At 43.6% G+C, this 20,894-nt stretch overlaps 1 protein-coding gene across 3 annotated transcripts in view; it reads right to left on the bottom strand.

Annotated features, from left to right (window-relative positions):
• Window positions 1-20,894, bottom strand: part of LOC126194683 (influenza virus NS1A-binding protein homolog) — a 286,130-nt gene that overhangs the window by 70,548 nt on the left and 194,688 nt on the right. Inside the window, exon 1 of one of the 3 annotated variants that reach the window (XM_049932891.1) lies at window positions 8,856-8,962. The exons of the other annotated variants lie outside the window; for them this stretch is intronic. The gene's annotated coding sequence lies outside the window, so the exon portion shown is untranslated. Of the gene's footprint in view, window positions 1-8,855; window positions 8,963-20,894 lie in introns of those variants that run through there. 3 annotated transcript variants of the gene reach the window in all.

The raw sequence follows: 20,894 nt of genomic DNA, 5'->3' as shown, positions 1-20,894 counted from the left end.
TTGGCCCGTCAACACCAACATTGGACTGTTGATGACTGGAAACATGTTGGCTAGTCGAACGAGTTTGGTTTCAAGTTTTATCGAGCGGATGGACGAGTACGTGTATGGAGACAACCTCATGAATCCATGGACCCTGCATGTCAGCAGTGACTGTTCGAGCTGGTAAGGCTCTGTAATGATGTGGGGTGTCTGCAGTCAGGGTGATGTGGCACCCTTGATACGTCCAGATGCGACTCTGGCAGGTGACACGTATGTAAGCATACTGTGATCACGTGCTTTCATTCATGTCCCTTGTGCATTCCGACGGACTTGGGAAATTCCAGCAGTAACTGCGACACCCCACACATCCAGAATTGGTACAGTGTGGCTGCAGGAACACTGTTCTGAGTTTAAACACTTCCGATGGCCACGAAACTCCCCAGAAATGAATATTATTGAGCATATCTGGGATATCTTGCAACATAATACTGTTCCGAAGAGAACTCTAACCCCTTGAACTAACGGCTTTATAGACAGACGTGCAGGACTGATAGTACCAATTCCCTCCAGACATTACTTGAGTTGCGTGCTCGCGGGGACCCTACAAGATACTTGGCCGGTGTACCAGTTTCGTTGGCTATTCAGTGTATGTGAGAGGGATTACTTTGAAGGGGGGCAAAGTTTCTGTTTGTGAGCAAAAAGATTCTTTAAGAAAACAATTCGTTACTTTTTGATCACAGCTCATATGCATGATATATAAAGTCTTATTTTACAGGCCACTGAGAACGCCTAATGCGAATGGGTGAAAAATGTTTGGTTGAACACAAAATTAACATTCGTTAAACGGGTATTTATTCTTGTCTTATTGCAGTAGCAAATGAAGAATGACTGCAAATATTAACAATACGTACAATATACGTTACAACAGAGGTCTGCTTCGTCGATGTGTGTCATGCCGAATTATGATCCAGGCTGAGATGCACCTTATCTGGTGTGGATGAACATTTCAGGATTACGGGTGATCTTCGTTGTGAAGATGGGGCCACCCACAGGGCCCCTCAACAACAGCAACGACGCCAGCTCTTCCCACGTGTGCGGAAGGCGTTATCTGAGACCTTCTGCAGATAAGGCGTCTCGGCTCTCCAGAGCATTTCTCGCAGCAGCCGCACGTTCATCTCTCTGCTCTCCCTGCGCAATCGCAGCCTACAGTCGCCACCCTCAAACACAGCTCGTTTTTCATCCGGCATATACTTTTTTTTTTTGCTTTGCCCCCGTTCTCGATCGGTAGCAACCGAAACATGTCGGCAAATACCTTATCTGTTCAAGAGCAAGGCCAGGATCCGAGTTGTGAGGGGGCTGTGACTCTTAATAATATGGACGGGGTAGTGGTGGAGGTAATGAACCGAAATTTGTTGTAAAAATAAAACTAACAGGTGCCCACTTATGAAACAGTGAGACGGTTCATAGCTTCAATTGTGATCTATTGTGAGTATGTAGGATGCTGAGCAATATTGTCTGAACAACAAAAACACTCTGACCTAGCGGAACACACTGTTTGAATGAAGTGTTGCCATTTTACTGAATTTTATTTCTGTTATTCACTTCGTACATCGAGGTGGGAGGTTGGGCTGGTTCCAACCATATTGGTGCTCTTAGGCTCCGTCACAGCTGAAACAAGAGATGCTTTGAGGGCGGAACGCTGAGGGGCAATACAGAAGGCTCTGTCTTCAGGGTTTGGGATATGAAAAAGTGTGGTCGATAAGCATGGGCTGTAAATGGGCAGTGCATTGGAACCTTGATTTAAGAAAATATGGAGGCTAGGACTTTAGCTGACAGGATGGGTAACTGAATGGGCTAAGAAAATGGAGCTTCAAAGACGTTTGGTAAAATTAAGGGAACAAGTTAATGTAATCAGCTGACAGAGGATGTGTGTAGAAGAGGGAAGCTGGATATGAACACTGACGGAGGAGGAGGAGGAGGAGGAGGAGGAGGGGGGGGGGTTGGGGTGGGGAGGAGGAATGAGCGCATGGCGTTCCAGGCTATGTTGACGAAATCTATGGTCGGATAAGGCTTCTGTACATCAACAGAACTTCCCTGTGTTTGGACCTCTTCCTCCCGAACGCGTCGTCGGGAGGAGGTAATTTTAACTAGACTCCTGATAGGGCACTGTCTTTTTAGCCATCGACATCTATTAAGTGGCGATCCTCCCCCACTCTGTCCCCACTGCTCTCAGCTGTGGACGGTAAGAAACCTTTCACTTCAGTGCCCCTATTTTACTCCGTTACGCGCCCGTCTACAGCTGTCGCCTGATATATCTTCCATTGTAGCAGATGACACGCGCTCAGCCGATCGCGTTCTCGAGTTTATTAGTGCCAGTGATATGACGTCAGTCATTTGAAGCTCTTTTTGGGGACAACCAACACTCTTCTATAGTGGTTTTTTAAGCTTTCCTTCTGTTTTTAGTTTCTCCAATTTTTTGAGTTTCGTTCCCATTGCTGCTGGTTTCCAGTTTCGTTTTTTTTTTTTACCTTTTCCTAAGTCACAGACCGGGCGCTAATGACCGTAGCAGTTTTGCGCCCTAAAACCATAGCAAAAAAAAAAAAGAAAAAAGCAACAGAACTGAGGAAGGATGTACCACCACGTATGACCTGCTGGTAGTTTTAAACATTTTGTCTATTGTGAACTTTTCGTTGGATGGTTTGTGGAAGAGGGCGACAGATTATTTTGCAGGCATAGCTAGTTCCGGAAATTCTAAATCTTCAACGCAAGAAATTTCAGCAAAGGGAAACTTTCTCTACTTTCCGTAAAACTCAAAGCTGTAATGAGCGACTACATTCACAAACGAAACTCGACCTGATAGATATGAAGGCACAATATCCGAACGAGATCCATCATGTCACTGACTTCTCAGACGGCTGTAGTATGTGGAAGATCTGGTGACATCATTTAAACCATTCTACCTATAAGCTTCATGTGGATTCTAGGGCGCCCATACCAGAGGGCCAGCTCTCAGGGAAAGGGAGAAGTATACTTTACCCCAGTTTGACCCCCCCCCCCCCCCCGGAAGCTATCGGATGAGCGCTCTTGCGTGTACTGTATCAGTACAAACAAGGCGCTCCAGAGAAAGAGACATTTACCATTATTTGAATAAACTCCCACTTCTGACTGTGGCAGAAAAAATATCTCAAGGCGCAATTCCTTGCGATAGGAGTCTTACACTACAAGCGTTACACGTCCCAGTAGTTATTTTCATCGACGCTACGAAAAATACAGTCTTCAATTCTACAATGAATTGGAAAGTCGGCCTTGTACGTAAGTTACATCTGACTAGGTTAATAATTTATAACCACCTGTGTCGAACGATATGTTCTCATGCAAATCAGTTCACATCAGTCCTTGGAAGAACACGTTACACCGCAATTCGGCATTTTAAATTAGCAATTCACCTTACGCTCACAATTTCTGCCCACAAAGTCATTAACATGACTGTTGAAAGTTACGCCCTGCATTTAACAGCCTAACGTCTCAACATTCCACAGCATACCAGCCAATGTTGTGAAGTGGGAACACACACACACACACACACACACACACACAATTATCACCGTAATTAAAAAGATTTATAAATTTTATAAAGGCTTGAGCCACGTTTTGTTTCGCAGACATCTGACTTAGTTCTATATTCAGAAGATACGACTAAAAACAAGACGACAAAACCATTTTAAAAGTTTTTTGATATAAGTGTACGGCGTTTAAACAATGATTCTACAACTCATGTTTATGGAATTGTAGGTAGAAAATAATCCCCCAAATTATATCACCAGCTCTTTTTATATTTACAGGGTGATTCAAAAAGAATACCACAACTTTAAAAATGTGTATTTAATGAAAGAAACATAATATAACCTTCTGTTATACATTATTACAAAGAGTATTTAAAAAGGTTTTTTTTCACTCAAAAACAAGTTCAGAGATGTTCAATATGGCCCCCTCCAGACACACGAGCAATATCAACCCGATACTCCAACTCGGTCCACACTCTCTGTAGCATATCAGGCATAACAGTTTGGATAGCTGCTGTTATTTCTCGTTTCAAATCATCAATGGTGGCTGGGAGAGGTGGCCGAAACACCATATCCTTAACATACCCCCATAAGAAAAAATCGCAGGGGGTAAGATCAGGGCTTCTTGGAGGCCAGTGATGAAGTGCTCTGTCACGGGCTACCTGGCGGCCGATCCATCTCCTCGGGTTCAGGTTTCATAACTAACCTTTTTCGTAGGACTCTCCATACAGTTGATTGTGGAATTTGCAGCTCTCTGCTAGCTCTGCGAGTCGATTTTCCTGGGCTGCGAACAAATGCTTGCTGGATGCGTGCTACATTTTCATCACTCGTTCTCGGCCGTCCAGAACTTTTCCCTTTGCACAAACACCCATTCTCTGTAAACTGTTTATACCAACGTTTAATACACCACATATCAGGAGGTTTAACACCATACTTCGTTCGAAATACATGCTGAACAACTGTCGTCGATTCACTTCTGCCGTACTCAATAACACAAAAAGCTTTCTGTTGAGCGGTCGCCATCTTAGCATCAACTGACGCTGACGCCTAGTCAACAGCGCCTCAAGCGAACAAATGTACAACTAAATGAAACTTTATAGCTCCCTTAATTCGCCGACAGCTAGTGCTTAGCTCTGCCTTTTGTCGTTGCAGTTTTAAATTCCTAAAGTTGTGGTATTCTTTTTGAATCACCCTGTACATTAGATCGAAAATACACGTGCAGCCTTTGTTAACTGGATCTCATGTAAAGAGCTGTTAAAAGCTTGCAAATAGTCCTATTTAGAATATTGCTCTCGTTACACACACTTACGCACCAGACAGACAATCATACAAATTGTAAATCTTTGGCTCTGGGGCTCATTCGCTCGTGCAATACTCAGCTTGTCCTTTTCTCACATATCCTGCGAACCATGGATGAAGGGCAACAGGCTGCTTCCATATTTCTGGATTTCGTGAAACCGTTGGACACGGTGCCCTGTTGCAGGCTGTTAAAGAAGGTATGATCATATGGATTAGGTTCCCAAATGTGTGAATGGCTCGATGACTTCTTAAGTAACAGAAGCCAGTATGTTGTACGCGACGGCTAATGTTCAGAGACTAGGGCATCGTCAGGGTTGACCCAGGAAAGTGTGACAGGACCACCTTTACTTTCTATATACACAAATGAACTGACAGGGTGACCAGCAACCTGTGGTTGGTTGCTGATAACGCTGTGGTCTACGCGAAGGTGCGTCGTTGAATGACTGTAGGAAGATACAAGATGACTTAGACAAAATTTCTAGTTGGTGTGATGAATGGCAGCTAGTAGATTTTAATGTGGGAAAACACGGACGAGTAGAAAGAACAACTGGCTCTGAGCACTATGGGACTTAACATATGTGGTCATCAGTCCCCTAGAACTTAGAACTACTTAAATGTAACTAACCTAAGGACATCACACACATCCATGCCCGAAGCAGGATTCGAACCTGCGACCGTAGCGGTCGCGCGGTTCCGGACTGAGCGCGTAGAACCGCTAGACCACCGCGGCCAGCCAGAAAGAACAAATCCGCAACGTTCGAATACAACATTAGTTGTGTCCTGCTTGACACAATCACATCGATTAAATATCTACTCATAACGTTGTAAAGCAGTATGAAATGGAAAGATCACATAAGATTGGTAGTGGAGAAGGCGAATGGTCGATTTCAGTATATCAGGAGAGTTTTAGCAAGTGTAGCTCATCCATAGTACATCAGTACGAATCATTCCTGAGTACTACTTGAATGTTCAGGACCCCAACAGGTCTGAAGGCATCGAAGCACTCCAGACGTGGGCTGCTGATTTGGTACGGATGGTTCCGATCAACACGCGATCATTACAAATATGATCTATGAACAAATCGGAATCCCTAGGGCTGAGCCGGCCGGAGTGGCCGAGCGGTTCTAGGCGCTATAGTCTGAAACCGCGCGACCGCTATGGTCGCAGGTTCGAATCCTGCCTCGGGCATGGATGTGTGTGATGTCCTTAGGTTAGTTAGGTTTAAGTAGTTCTAAGTTCTGGGGGACTGATGACCTCACATGTTAAGTCCCATAATGCTCAGAGCCATTTGAACCCTAGGGCTGAAGACGTTCTTTTCGCGAAGCACTATTTAGAAAATTTTGAGAACCGATATTTTAAGCTGACTGCAGAGAGATTCTACTGTCACCAACGTACATTTCGAGTCATGGCCACGAAAGAGAAATTATGGATAGTACGAAGAACACACAGTCGTTTATACCTTGCTCTATTAATGGAATGCGGAAGGATATTGCTAGTAGTGGCACAAGGTATCCTCTGCACACCATCACACAGTTGCTTGCGGAGTATGTAGACAGACGTACAGAGTGTTTTATGGACTCCGACAGTGCAATGTCAGGCACTGCGCGGTAACCAATACGGTGGAACCAGGCTCCGATCGTCACATACACTCCCCGTGAGTTTCCCGTCCATTCGAACGTGGGCGAATCGGTTTTAGCCCAATTGGACAAACAAGGAGTTGTTTTGGGCAATAAGCGATAAAATCGTTCGCACTTCAGATTGGTGTTCCTCATGATAAGACTTATCTTTGGTAATATGATGTGAGCTCTTTCACTGTCCTGAATGGAATAACGGCACGTCTTTTCGTTAATTCTCTGAAGTAATGTAGCAGAACAACTTCACATAGCTACCAAAAGCTACGGTTTGATGCAAAAAGAGCTGTCCAATAATTACTGTTAATCTGGGGGCACACACCACATTTTTTCACATGATTGAAGCTCTCAAATACAAATGATCTTTTACAAGGGTATAAAGCGTGTGTTCTGCAAGTTCACGAACCCCATCAAATGCAGCCATGTTTCTTCTGAAAAGAGGTGCGTTTCAGGATGAACAGTAACTGAACTGGCCAGTCAATCTACTACCGTTATTTTGCAAGACGGCTTACCGATTTTCTAGATCTTCTTTCCAAAGTCGCTATTAACAAGTTTAGTTCCTCTATACGCTACCTGACTGAATCCGGCGCGTATGCGACGATTGAGCCTGTCTCTCTCCTAATTGGTTCACGCGAAACTGCCGAATAACTCCGAAATCTTGCTCAGTATTACGTGAACGAATACAAAAAACTGAAATAGTCTATCGCACATCGACCTACTTTCGCTACTGAAAGAACGCTCTAAACAACACTTTTCTAAACCAATACTTTTTATACAGCCGAAATCCTACTCCTGAATGCCCAAAAAGAACTTTTCGAGGAAATGCAGAAAAAATAACGCAAACTTGCGGAATTTTAGCGTTTAATTACGAGAATGATCATCGTAATTAAGGACAGGGCAAAGTGGTCCACGGTCAAACAGAAACCGACAAGCGATCCCCAATAGACACGGGACGAATGGATAGCAGCAGATTGAATTAAATTAGTTTTTCGATATATCACTATGCTCTGATCAGCAGCACCAAAGAAAACTTCCAAATTTGTATAAAATCTCTATGTAATCGAAATTGATAACTTATGCGAAAAGTAGTGATCAACTAGCTAAGACAAACAATATGCAGGCAGACGACGAGCGCAAAAGAAAAATTCACCAGCGTTTTGATTTCTGGGTGCAGTAATGTAGCCAAGCCCTCTGTCAGTCTGCCTAAGTCTTAATATTTACGACTAAATGAACTGCGAATGAGGGATGAATATGAAACTTTTTCTGGGTATGTACCAAAAGCGCAAGAATGATTACTGACGCACATAGTGAATCATTTTAAATTCTTACTAGCAAATCTGGTTCATTTGGTTTTTACAATTCCGAATTTGAAGAGCATAACATATTTCTCTATTTTGGTTTCTTAGACATGTTTCGTCATCTAAGCTGTATCTCCTTTGGGCTCAGCTTTACATGGTAAGTTTATCACACTCTTAAAAACTAAGTGGCGGATAGGATGACGCCACCTTCCTTTCGTCATCTATCCTCGTACCAAAATAAGAGAACTGTTCTGTTTTGCAAAGGGCAAATAACGAAAGCTATTAAACAAGTTCTTGTGACACAGCAGTAGCAGTTACGATGTTTGGTATCGGTAACAATGCCTTAACCTGTATCAGTGTCTCGACAATATCTGAGAAAATGTATCGATATTGACTACATACAAGTATTGATAGATTACGGGTTTTTAAGTTTTTCTAGCATGCAAAGGGATTTATTCGGAATACAGGTGGAAATAAGGACTTTAGGCCATGTTTTTAGGAGCCAACTCGAGTGTAAAATCGACCTTCCATTACTTTTTCGAGGCAGTGAGAACGTAAAATTACTCTTATGTGTTGCTGAAATCTTGTGCTTGTCATAGGATGCACGCGCTACTAAATTTTTACTACTGCATTTGTGTTTCCCGTGTACCACATACGACATGGTTATTCATTAATTCTCATTAAGCTATTTCAGGCTATTACTGCCCCTACCCCCACCCCTTGAACACTTACGATAACATGAAGTGTTGAATACCTAGTATCAATACCAATGTCATACGTATCGAAATATTAGTATTGAAGTTTTATCACATCAGTAATATCGTAATGGGCTAAACAGATCTGACCACACTGAAAACTGTACTGGCTTAACAGGGCGTTCACAAATGTTCAACTCTGACGAAAATAATTAAATGAAATTAAATACGTACAGGCTAATTGGCATAGACACAGTTCCGGAATAACACACCAGGGACAGAATCGAGAAAGAGTCCGATAAATAAGCGAGATAAATATGCCACGGAGTACGCTTAGTTAATCCAGAAGTAAGACGTAACTGCAGAGACGCAGCAGGTTCAGTGGCTCACCTACGAGATGCGACAGCGGCGTAACAGCGGTTACGAAACAACTTTAATCCGCCGGCGAGTCGCGGCGGAAGCCCCGTGCGCCGAGGTCTTCTCGATCAGCGCGCCACCACAGTACTGGAGTGGCGGAGAGCACGGGGAAGCATAGGCCGACGCGCCCGCAGCCAAGGGCGGCCGGCAAGGACGACCGCCGCTCGAGACGACCGCCGTGTGACCAACGCTTGCGTCACTGATAGCCGCACAAACCGCAGGTGCTTGCCCCGCCTACATACATCGCGTGTTTCTCCTGCTAACGTACACCTCGATGTTTCCAGAGATCCGGTGACAACGTTATAACCAACGTTGTTTTTGTTGTCTTCGTGTCGGTTGTTACTGTTACATCTACATGGATACTCTGCAAATCACATTCAAGTGCCTGGCAAAGGGTTCATCGAACCACCTTCACAATTCTCTATTATTCCAATCTCGTATAGCGCGGGAAAGAATGAACACCTATATCTTTCCGTATGAGCTCTGATTTCCCTTATTTTATCGTGGTGATCGTTCCTCCTTATGTAGGTCGGTGGCAACAAAATACACTACTGGCCATTAAAATTGCTACACCAAGAAGAAATGCAGATCATAAACGGGTATTCATTGGACAAATATATTATACCAGAACTGACATGTGATTTCATTTTCACGCAATTTGGGTGCATAGATCCTGAGAAATCAGTACCCAGGACAACCACCTCTGGACATAATAACGGCCTTGATACCCCTGGGCATTTAGTCAAACAGAGCTTGAATGGCGTGTACAGGTACAGCTGCCCATGCAGCTTCAACACGACACCACAGTTCAAGAGTAGTGACTGGCGTAGTATTGTGACGAGCCAGTTTCTCGGCCACCGTTGACCAGACGTTTTCAATTGCTGAGGTATCTGGAGAATGTGCTGGCCAGGGCAGCAGTCGAACATTTTTTGTATCCAGAAAGGCCCGTACAGGACCTGCAACATGCGGTCGTGCATTATCCTGCTGAAATGTAGGGTTTCGCAGGGATCGAATGAAGGGTAGAGCCATAGGTGGTAACACATCTGAAATGTGACGTCCACTGTTCAAAGTGCCATCAATGCGAACAAGAGGTGACCGAGACGTGTAACCAATGGCACACCATACCATCACGCCGTGTGATACGCCAGTATGGCGATGACGAATACACGCTTCCAACGTGCGTTCACCGCGATGTCGGCAAACACGGATGCGACTATCATGATGTAAACAGAACCTGGATTCATCCGAAAAAATGACGTTTTGCCATTCGTGCACCCAGGTTCCTCGTTGAGTACATCATCGCAGGCGCTCTTGTCAGTGATGCAGCGTCAAGGGCAACCGCAGCCATGGTCTCCGAGCTGATAGTCCATGCTGCTGCAAACGTCGTCGAACTGTTCGTGCAGATGGTTGTCGTCTTGAAAACGTCTACATCTGTTGACTCAGGGATCGAGACGTGGCTGCACGATCCGTTACAGCCATGCGGATAAGACGCCTTTCATCTCGACTGCTAGTGATACGAGGCCGTTGGGATCCAGCACGGCGTTCCTTATTACTCTCCTGAACCCACCGATTCCATATTCTGCTATCAGTCATTGGATCTCGACCAACGCGAACATCAATGTCGCGATACGATAAACCGCAATCGCGATAGGCTACAATCCGACCTTTATCAAAGTCGGAAACGTGACGGTACGCATTTCTCCTCCATACACGAGGCATCACAACAACGTTTCACCAGGCAACGCCGGTCAACTGCCGTTTGTTTATGAGAAATCGGTTGGAAACTTTCCTCATGTCAGCACGTTTTAGGTGTCGACACCGGCGCCAACCTCGTGTGAATGCTCTGAAAAGCTAATCATTTGCTTATCACAGCATCTTCTTCCTGTCGGTTAAATTTCGCGTCTGTAGCACGTCATCTTTGTGGTTAGCAATTTTGATGGCCGGTAGTGTATTTTCGCATTCGGAGGAGAAAGTTGGTGATTGGAATTTCGTGAGAAGATTCCGTCGCAACGAAAAACGCCTTTCTTTTAATGATTTCCAACCCAAATCCTGTATAATTTCTGTGACACACTCTCTCCCATATTTCGCGATAATAGTCCTATTAGGTATGGATCCCACACCGCTCAGCAGTATTCTAAAAGAGGACGGACAAGCGTAGTGTGGGCAGACTCCTTAGTAGGTCTGTTACATTTTCTGAGTGTCCTGCCAATAAAACGCAGTCTTTGGTTAGCCTTACCCACAACATTTTATTTTAGTACATCACAATATTATTGCATCGCCAGTGAGGGGGCTTCGGCTGGCTTCTGAGTCAGGGCCTAATCGGGGCTGGTGAAGGAAGGAAGGGATGCAATGCAAACTGCACTTAGTTTGGTGTTTAGATATTTTTAACAATGTCTGAAGAAACAGACATCTGTGACGCTCTTGCAGCTGTACTAAATTTCATAAAGTTATTCAAAATTGCGGAATATGCCTGACAATGGCACAGTTATGGAACAAGACACACCCAGGGCAAAAGCACCACAGGCGCAAAGATGCGAGCTGGTGCCAATGTCACAGAGACTTGCCCACTTACCGAGTTCCACCAGCGCCACGGGCGGCTCTGAGGATGAAGGTATCGACTTCGCCTCGGCCAATCCGCCAATGACCACCGACGACAATGGACAGAAGCCTACTCATAAGACAGAGAGCAGATCTCGCCCACTTGGTTATAGATCATTGTTCAGGCTGACTTAGGCAGGGAACGTCGTTCAATGACCTCTTAGAAGTGAACAGACAGTTGTAAATTGCCTTTGTTATGTACTGTGAAGTTAACGTACGATTATTTGTACTTAGCCATTGAGGGCCTTTTTGTGTTATATTACAAGCAGTGTTGCAGACTTAATTATTCGACAAGTCACGAAGATAAGTAAACCATTTAAAATGATTTGTATGCCCGCGCGACAGAAGTCAATGCTAAGGGCCCGGTTTCGATTCCCGGCTGGGTCGGAGATTTTCTCCGCTCAGGGACTGGGTGTTGTGTTGTCCTAATCATCATCATCATCATCATCATTTCATCCCCATCGACGCGCAAGTCGCCGAAGTGGCGTCAAATCGTAAGACTTGCACCCGGCGAATGGTCTACCCCACGGGAGGCCCTAGTCATACGGCATTAACATTTAATTGATTTGTATGACTTATTTGTTGGAGTGTTGTAGAACCTTAGTTCTCCTATCCTATTACCTGACCCTTGGGCGTAGCTATGTAATAGTGGCAGGCTGAAATTGTCTTAGTGGTGAACTGCAACAGAACCAGTTTCACGAACTCTCAAACTCGGCCTACCTAACAACAGTGGCAACTCGGCCTCCCCAACCGTAGCGATAAGGCCTTTACAGAACTGGAGACGAGGGTTTACAGAAGGTAACATCTTCATGCCTAACGCAGCTAATGTCAGAAATATTCCGCAACTACGAATAAATTTCATCAACTGGTCATTAAAGATATGAAGTGAATGGTCCATCACAAAAGGGGTAGACGCCACATTCATATGATGTATCTGTTTCACTGGAGCCGGCCATGTCAGTTCCTGTATCGTCGTCGTCGTCATGAGCTGATTACTGATTTTCATTCTTATTCTCTGCTGCCTCTCCCATTAAATCACCTCTGCACCAATATTCATTTTCAACTTTTTTTTACATGTCCGAAAGTTTTTAACTAATCATGTTGGGTAATCTTAAAGATTCTAGGGCTATATGTTTTACGGTAGTTAAATTAATAAAAGTAACTTTTCTGTGAATTTTTTTGGTCCATTTTATTCCAGTTTAGCCCTATAGGGCTCAATTCGCATTGGGAGCTTCAGAATCTTTTCTTTGTTGTTTTAGCGCGCAAAACAGCTGAAGTCATACGCGCTCGTGTCAACTTAAAATGGTCAATTACCAATGATTTTGAAGTCGATGCTACTAAGAGTCTAATCGACTAGAGTAGAGGGATAGCTGAAAAACGATCACTTCCTCTTTGAGGAGGTTGCTCAAACGGTTGAAAGATTTACTATGCCATATTACTATGACGAATAAAAAGTAAAATGTCATCTACAACTCTGATAATTCAGATGGGAAACATACGTTAAAATGTAAATGGTTGTAAAATCGGCATTGGGTCAGAAAATGGCGCACTGTCAATGGTTGGCTGCAGTAAGCACAATGGTGCGGTATCTCCACTTAAATGATGGTGTATGAAACGACAGTATCCAATATGCGGCCTAGCTAAAACTATCTCTTTGCAATAAGAGACACGAGAGGAAGTCGTCCAAGCCGTTGGAAGGTGTTTTAATTTCCTGGAGTTTGTTCCCGTATAGAGAACACCAGTGTAATAACAGAGCGAGAATGTTCCTACGTGCGCCAACACAGACATCATCTGAAGGGTCAGAACAGCTAGCTCAGGTTTTGGCATATTAAAACACACAATTTTTAAAGTTTATTTCTGGCTAAGTTAGATTCGCAACCGCTTTGTTCTGAATGAGGCATTAAATTATTTTCTTCTTGCGGGTTGCAGTAGTAGGGGATTCATTCGTCTGAACGGTATAATACGGCGAGTTATCAACAACAGTTGGGATCCTAGGAATTATTAATACCATGCTGATAACCTTAGATTTCGATTCATAAAGAACTTTGCTTTCCCTATGAAACTCGCTGCTCCTCGAGTGAGAACAATGGCTCTTTCGCTCCACTGTTATCAGTCATTATACCCAGAACTTCGTACTGCCAGCACTTTTTGATGCTATAATGTGTATTCACCCACGTTTAGTCGGTGAATACCTGACTGCCAACACATGCTCTGCAACAGTGTTTGAACATTCTGTTAGGATCTTTCTCTTATTTTTACCTTTTTTAAAAACTAAATCCCATTTCTTTCAAAATTCTTCGAAATGTTTCCCTTCCCCCTGATAATTTATCTCAATTTTTGAAAACATAAGCAGCTTTTTCAACGTTGGAATTCCCTCTCCTGTTCATGGTAAACCAAAAATTTTCTTCCAATAAGTGCTTTATCTAATTCCTCTAGAGAAACATCTTTCCTACACAGCCTTTCTTTTTTTAAGAGTTAATTTTTTCCCCGCTTTCATTTCACTGTTCTGACTTTCTACCATTTCTTGTAGGCCGCAAGATTGCTTTCTGCATACGTCTCATTACCTGATTCTGCTTTTTTGTCTTCCTGGCAAGATTTTACTTCTTTGAATACAAGCTCTTTTTCAACCGAATATGTCTGCTTTCGGGACATCTTCCCCTGACTTCCACTCTGTGGAATATTCATGATTATAGGTAGCACTGAACTGTATTACCGATGATATTTCACGAGGACACACAGAAGCACTTCACCGTATACGCACAACTGACGAAAGCATTGACAGTGCGACGCGTTTTCCTTAGTAACTACTGTATTTTTTACTGTACCGTCACCGCTTGTTTCCGATAAAGGCTACGGAAGGCCAAGTGCAGTAATACCGTGGTTAGGTAGTCGGTATTGGGTATATCCAGTCGATACATCCATATTATGGGAAGTGACAGGCTGTCATTTGAAGACTAGACCACATCCCGTTCCCATAATAGCATTTGTAATTTTAGCACAAAAAAAATTGACAATGCTGACTGTAATACACTCTTTGAGGGGGGCGAAATGTTATCCACAACTTCTACAGAAGCCAGACTCCAGTTGTAAGTCTGAGAGCACGAAAGGCAATCAGTAGTGAGTGTGCGACAGGCTTGCAGTCTTTCCCCAATATTATACTGTCCGACACTGAGTACCCAGTAAAGGAAACCAAGGAGGGAATTTTGTAAAGGGAATGGAAGTTCATGGAGGATAAAAAGTTTGAGGTCGGCCGATGACATCTTAGTTGTATCAGGAACGGCAAAATACTTTGGAAGACCAGATGGTTCAAATGGCTGAGCACTATGGGACTTAACATCTGAGGTCATCAGTCCCCTAGAACTGAGAACTACTTAAACCTAACTAACCTAAGGACATCACACACATCCATGCCCGAGACAGGATTCGAACCTGCGACCGTAGCGGTCGCGCGGTTCCAGACTGAAGCGCCTAGAACGGCTCGGCCACAGCGGCCGGCGACCAGATGAACAGAATGGATAGTGTCTTGAACAGAGGCTATAAGATGTACATTAACAAAAGTGAAACAAGGGAAATGATACTTAGTCTAACTAAATAAAGTTATCTAATTACAGTAAGAAGTGGGACACTGCAGGTAAAAGATAAATTTTGCTACTTCAGCAGCAAAATAGCTGACGATGGGCCGAACTAGAGAGGATACACGAGAGGCCCCCAATGAGTAATGCAACACTTTTTTTAAGGCACCTTGATTTTATTCAGGATTCCAATACACCCTATTATTCCCCAGTCTTTTGGCTACCGTTCAATGCGACGGCCTTTCGCCACCTTGCTACGAGGGCCAGTGTGTCTGCATGGCATCACTTTATTAGTCGACGTCGGAACCAACGTCTTGCTGAATCAAAAGCCGCCCCATCATTGTCACGCAGTCAATTTCCAAAAATGGTCCTCTATTGCTCTTTATGATCTTCTCTGTTAGGCGGTGAAGAACCCAGCGGGGACACACCTTTTTGTACACCAACTGGTGGACGGGTGTGTCAGTACTACCAACAGAGATGCCCAGTTGTGTAGCGAGGGTGAGTGAGTGACAGGCATCGATCACCTCGAAAGTGTGTTGACACGTTCCAACATTGCGAGCGTCACAGCTGTGTGCAGCCGGCCGCCACCCGGGAGATCTGACAGGTTTGCGCCTCGCCCAACGACTCACCGTGCTTTTGTTCACCGCCTTGTCTCAATAGACATTCTGCAAGCGCCTATGAATATCGGCTCTGGTTCTTTCACAAGAGACTCAATGACAGCTCTCTCCTTGGAACGTGCCTCCAATACAGACGCCATTTTGAAGGCTACGTACAACGCTGCCACCTATCTGAATTTCGTGAGACTATAGGGGCTGAAGCTGAAATATTTCAGGATGTTCCACAAAAATTCCGCATTTTAAACCGAAATTAGCCGAGTGAAAAACTTGTTGCATTACTTATTAAACGCCACTCGTAAAATGCACACTGACAATAGCAAAGAAAGGGTTTCTGAAGGAAACTTTTGTCAATATCGCATATAATTTAAGTGACAAAGGAATTACAGACATTGGCTGCGAGTTTGGGATTGGTTTACATAAATGGCGAAAGTTGAAAACTTGTGCCAGGCCGGGATTCGACCCCAGATCTCCTGTTAACTGGTCAAATGCTCTGATCACTGAGCTATCAAAACGTAGTAGTCGTCTTAACTGCACGCCTCCCGTCAAGCGCAAATTCTCAACTTATCCACACACCGCTAGTGACTCTTGCCCAATAGAACGCTGTCTTCGTAACGGACAGTTACATGAAAGGCAGTCATGCAGGTTGCTGCCCACTAAACATTGTTTGCTTGTGGACAAGAAGTTATTTACGGTGTCAAAGTAAATGGGACAACTTCAGTTGCACTTGGCTGGTGGTCACTGACGAAACGTATTTTTTTGAGCTGTATTTTCGTGTTTTGTTTGACCTAACAAGCTCTAACGAGCTAAGTATTTCCGTCTCTAATGGTTAAAAATCTAACCACATTAATTTTAAACTACGGAGATATGCCTGTTTCATCAGTCATCAAGGTCAATTATCTATAAACCTACAAATTCGTGTACAATCGATTTTTGAAGATACTATATACAGAAAAAAAGGCGCTCGAGGAACTATACCATTTAAGAGAAAATCTTAACAGCATATTAAACGATATATTAGCTTGGCAAAACGTTAAACACTTACTTGAAACAGCATACGTCAACGCAAACAGCACTTTTAAGTTTTTTCTCCTGAATAATAGTTACTGTGGTGTCACCGCCAGACACACTTGCTAGGTGGTAGCCTTTAAATCGGCCGCGGTCCGTTAGTATACGTCGGACCCGCGTGTCGCCACTATCAGTGATCGCAGACCGAGCGCCGCCACACGGCAGGTCTAGAGAGACTTCCTAGCACTCGCCTCAGTTGTACAGCCGACTTTGCTAGCGATGGTTCACTGACAAATTACGCTCTCATTTACCAAGACGATAGTTAGCATAGCCTTCAGCTACGTCATTTGCTACGACCTAGCAAGGCGCCATTACCAGTTACTATTGATGCTGTAAAACATGTACCGTCAAGAGCGATGTTCACCAATTATGGATTAAAGTTAAGTATTCCAGAAGATACGTACGTTTTTTGCTAGTCTCAACTCCTTGTCCTGTTCCAGACCTCACGCCAGCCTGCGTGAGTTTAAACGCGTGCCTTTCGGCTTCCTTATAGTGGGATGGCTGTCTTGCCAATCCACAACAGTTACGATGTTTTAATTTCTTTATGAACAGCCTTGACTGTGTTTGAATAGGTTCTTAACTGTGTTTAAGGTTCAGTTTTACTCGACTTTTGCGCTTCGAGATATAGTACTTCCCTTGCAAGTCCATAAAAAGCGAAACTGGTGACTGGCATCATTAAAAAAAACTGAAAAAAGTATTACGCTAAGAGCCAGCGAAAGAGGTAAAACTTCCTCACACATACAGTAAGGAAGAGCAAGACGGTCAGGAAAGAGCTAACGGAATCGTTAGTCTTCCATGCCTGCGGTTTGCCTGCTAGCAACTCTCAAGAGCGGGAAATCCCAAAGCCATATGTTGCGTAACTACTCCGTGGCTCATCGGTGAAGGATATTGGTGAGGGGCAGGATTTGCTCTACAGGGAGAATTATACGACAAGCGAACTTCTGTAAGATCGCTGTGGATTTTTGTACAAGGGAAGAAGCGCTGGAACTCTATTTCTCCGATTATATGCGATGTGTGCCGGCCGCGGTGGTCTAGCGGTTCTAGGCGCTCAGTCCGGAACCGCGGGACTGCTACGGTCGCAGGTTAGAATCCTGCCTCGGGCATGGATGTGTGTGATGTCCTTAGGTTAGTTAGGTTTAATTAGTTCTAAGTTCTAGGCGACTGATGACCACAGAAGTTAAGTCGCATAGTGCTCAGAGCCATTTGCACCATTTGAGCCATATGCGATGTGTTGTATCCAGCTGTCACCTAGACGATGGTTTGTTTGCTTTTTTGAAAAATTTGGGATTCAACTGTTCAGGCATATGCTTAGCAGTGACAAGCCTCGGTCTAATGGTATTGAAAATTTGGCTCCTCTGACGCTTGCGAAAACAGGAAGAGATTCATTTAACGGGAGTTACTATATCTTAGCAAATTTAGGGTAAGATCACTCGCCAATGAGACGAACTACGTCAGTTCGCTGACAAAAGCCGGTAATCACGCCGTGAAAGGAGCAGACACATTACATCATACTTTACAACGAACCCGGACAGCAGATTCTGAGAAAAATTTTCCAGTACTTACATTCGACTCAAAAGATCGTGCGCAGACTGATTAGCGTTCATTTTATGGTCACTTTGCTGAATATCGTTTTCGTGCTCAGAATATGAATACGCTATTCGCCTCCGCCATATCAGATGTTTCTTTGAAACTCTTATTGTCGGAGGCATTGTAACCATGTTTTGCAGAGAATGTCCATAATGTTTTATGGCTGCTTCATTCGCTACCGAAGAGAAAAACAGGCGTCATCATTACTGTTGTGAAATTATAGAAGGGGAAACAATAGAAAGTTATAAAAAGGTTAGTTATTTTTTAATAATCATACATACATGTGGGAACGTTAATTTCCACATTCTGGATGGTACGGGTAATAACGAAGCAATATACTGTTTATTTGCCTTTCATTGTTCCACCTCGCTTACAGGAACTATTCATTCTGGAAGCTTTCAAGGGCGTAACAGTAGAAAACCAACCGTTGTTCGGATACTAAGATAATTTTGAGCTCCGTTGATAGCACGCAGCCAGACAGGCTTTACCAAGACAAAGGAAGTTCACATTACGAGGTATAGCCGGTGTTATCACTTACAGTCCTTTCTGGGCGTTATCTTTTACAGCTGTTACCTTCCTGCTTATGATCTACTTCGGAGAAGTAACCGAATAAAAATATTAACTGTCAATGACTGATATCTCTGTTATCCATACATATGTTAAATCCAGCTGACGATACAAATGTATACACATAACGACAATAAATAGGAAATTGCTGGCATTGCCTTATGCGGGATGTGGAAGTGGATCTGGTCGGGTTTTGTAACGCTACAACGCGTAATTTCACGTACAGAGCGTTCTCAAACAGGGCAGCAACAGATGATTCCAATTTTTGCTTCGTGGGGACGAGCTATCTGCATCATAAATAGAACTTACGAGACGCCATACTGAATAACACCGCTTGCACTTTAAGCCTGTATTTGCCGATTTTTCTGTTACAGAGTAGTACTATGAATAGTGCCATTAAATCAGAGTTATTCAACACGATTTTCCGAAACTCATTCACCAAAGAAGACGAAGTAAATATTCCTGAATTCCAATAAAGAACAACTGCCGAGACGAGAAACATAGAAATGGATATCACCTGTGTCGCAAAGCAGCTTAAATCACTTAAAAAAGCCAGGCTTCCGGTCCAGATTGCATACCAGTCAGGATCCTCTCAGAGTATGCTGATAAAAGAGCTCCATATTTAGCAATTATAAGTATACAACCGCTCGCTCACAGAAAGATCCGTACCTAAAGACTGGAAAATTGCTCAAGTCACACCAATACCCAAAAAAGGGAAGTAGGAGTAAACCGTTTCATTACAGGCCCATATCACTAACGTCGATTTGCGGTAGAGTTTTGGAACATATACTGTATTTGAACAGTATAAAGTACCTCGAAGAAAACGTTTTATTGACACGTAGTCAGCACGGATTCAGAAAATATCGTTCTTGCGAAACACAACTAGCTCTTTATACAACCTCAAGTAATGAGTGCTGTCGACAGGGGATGACAAATTGATGCCATACTTTTAGATTTCCAGAAGGCTTTCGACACCATTCCTCACAAAAAAAGTCATCGAGTAAAACAGAAATAATACCCGGCATTCCCCAAAGAGGTGCTGTAGACCATCTACTGTTCCTGGTCTATATTAACGACATAGGAGACAGTCTCAGTGGCCGTCTTAGATTGTTTGCAGATGATACTATCATTTACCATCTCGTAAAGTCATCAGATGACCAAAACGAATTGAAAAATGATTTACATAAAATATCTGTATGGTGTGAAAAGTGGCAATTGACCCTGAATAAAGAAAACAGAAGTTATTCACATGAGTACTAAAATAAATCCGCTAAATTTTGATTACGCGATAAGTCACATCATCATCATCATCATCAAAGACAGACTATGCCTTTCAGCGTTCAGTCTGGAGCATAGCCCCCTTATAAAATTCCTCCATGATCCCCTATTCAGTACTAACATTGGTGCCTCTTCTGATGTTAAACCTATTACTTCAAAATCATTCTTAACCGAATCCAGGTACCTTCTCCTTGGTCTGCCCCGACTCCTCCTACCCTCTACTGCTGAACCCATGAGTCCCTTGGGTAACCTTGCTTCTCCCACGCGTGTAACATGGCCCCACCATCTAAGCCTGTTCGCCCTGACTGCTACATCTATAGAGTTCATTCCCAGTTTTTCTTTGATTTCCTCATTGTGGACACCCTCCTGCCATTGTTCCCATCTACTAGTACCTGCAATCATCCTAGCTACTTTCATATCTGTAACCTCAACCTTGTTGATAAGGTAACCTGAATCCACCCAGCTTTCGCTCCCATACAACAAAGTTGGTCGAAAGATTGAACGGTGCACAGGTAACTTAGTCTTGGTACTGACTTCCTTCTTGCAGAAGAGAGTAGATCGTAGCTGAGCGCTCACTACATTAGCTTTGCTACACCTCGCTTCCAATTCTTTCACTATGTTGCCATCCTGTGAGAATATGCATCGTAAGTACTAGAAACCGTCCACTTGTTCTAACTTTGTTCCTTCTATTTGGCACTCAATCCGTTTATTTCTCTTTCCCACTGACA

Source organism: Schistocerca nitens, chromosome 7 (assembly GCF_023898315.1).
Source record: "Schistocerca nitens isolate TAMUIC-IGC-003100 chromosome 7, iqSchNite1.1, whole genome shotgun sequence".
Classification (NCBI taxonomy): Eukaryota; Metazoa; Arthropoda; class Insecta; order Orthoptera; family Acrididae; genus Schistocerca; species Schistocerca nitens.
The sequence above is the reverse complement of the archived record's forward strand: the minus strand, read 5'-3'. Positions and strand labels throughout refer to the sequence as shown.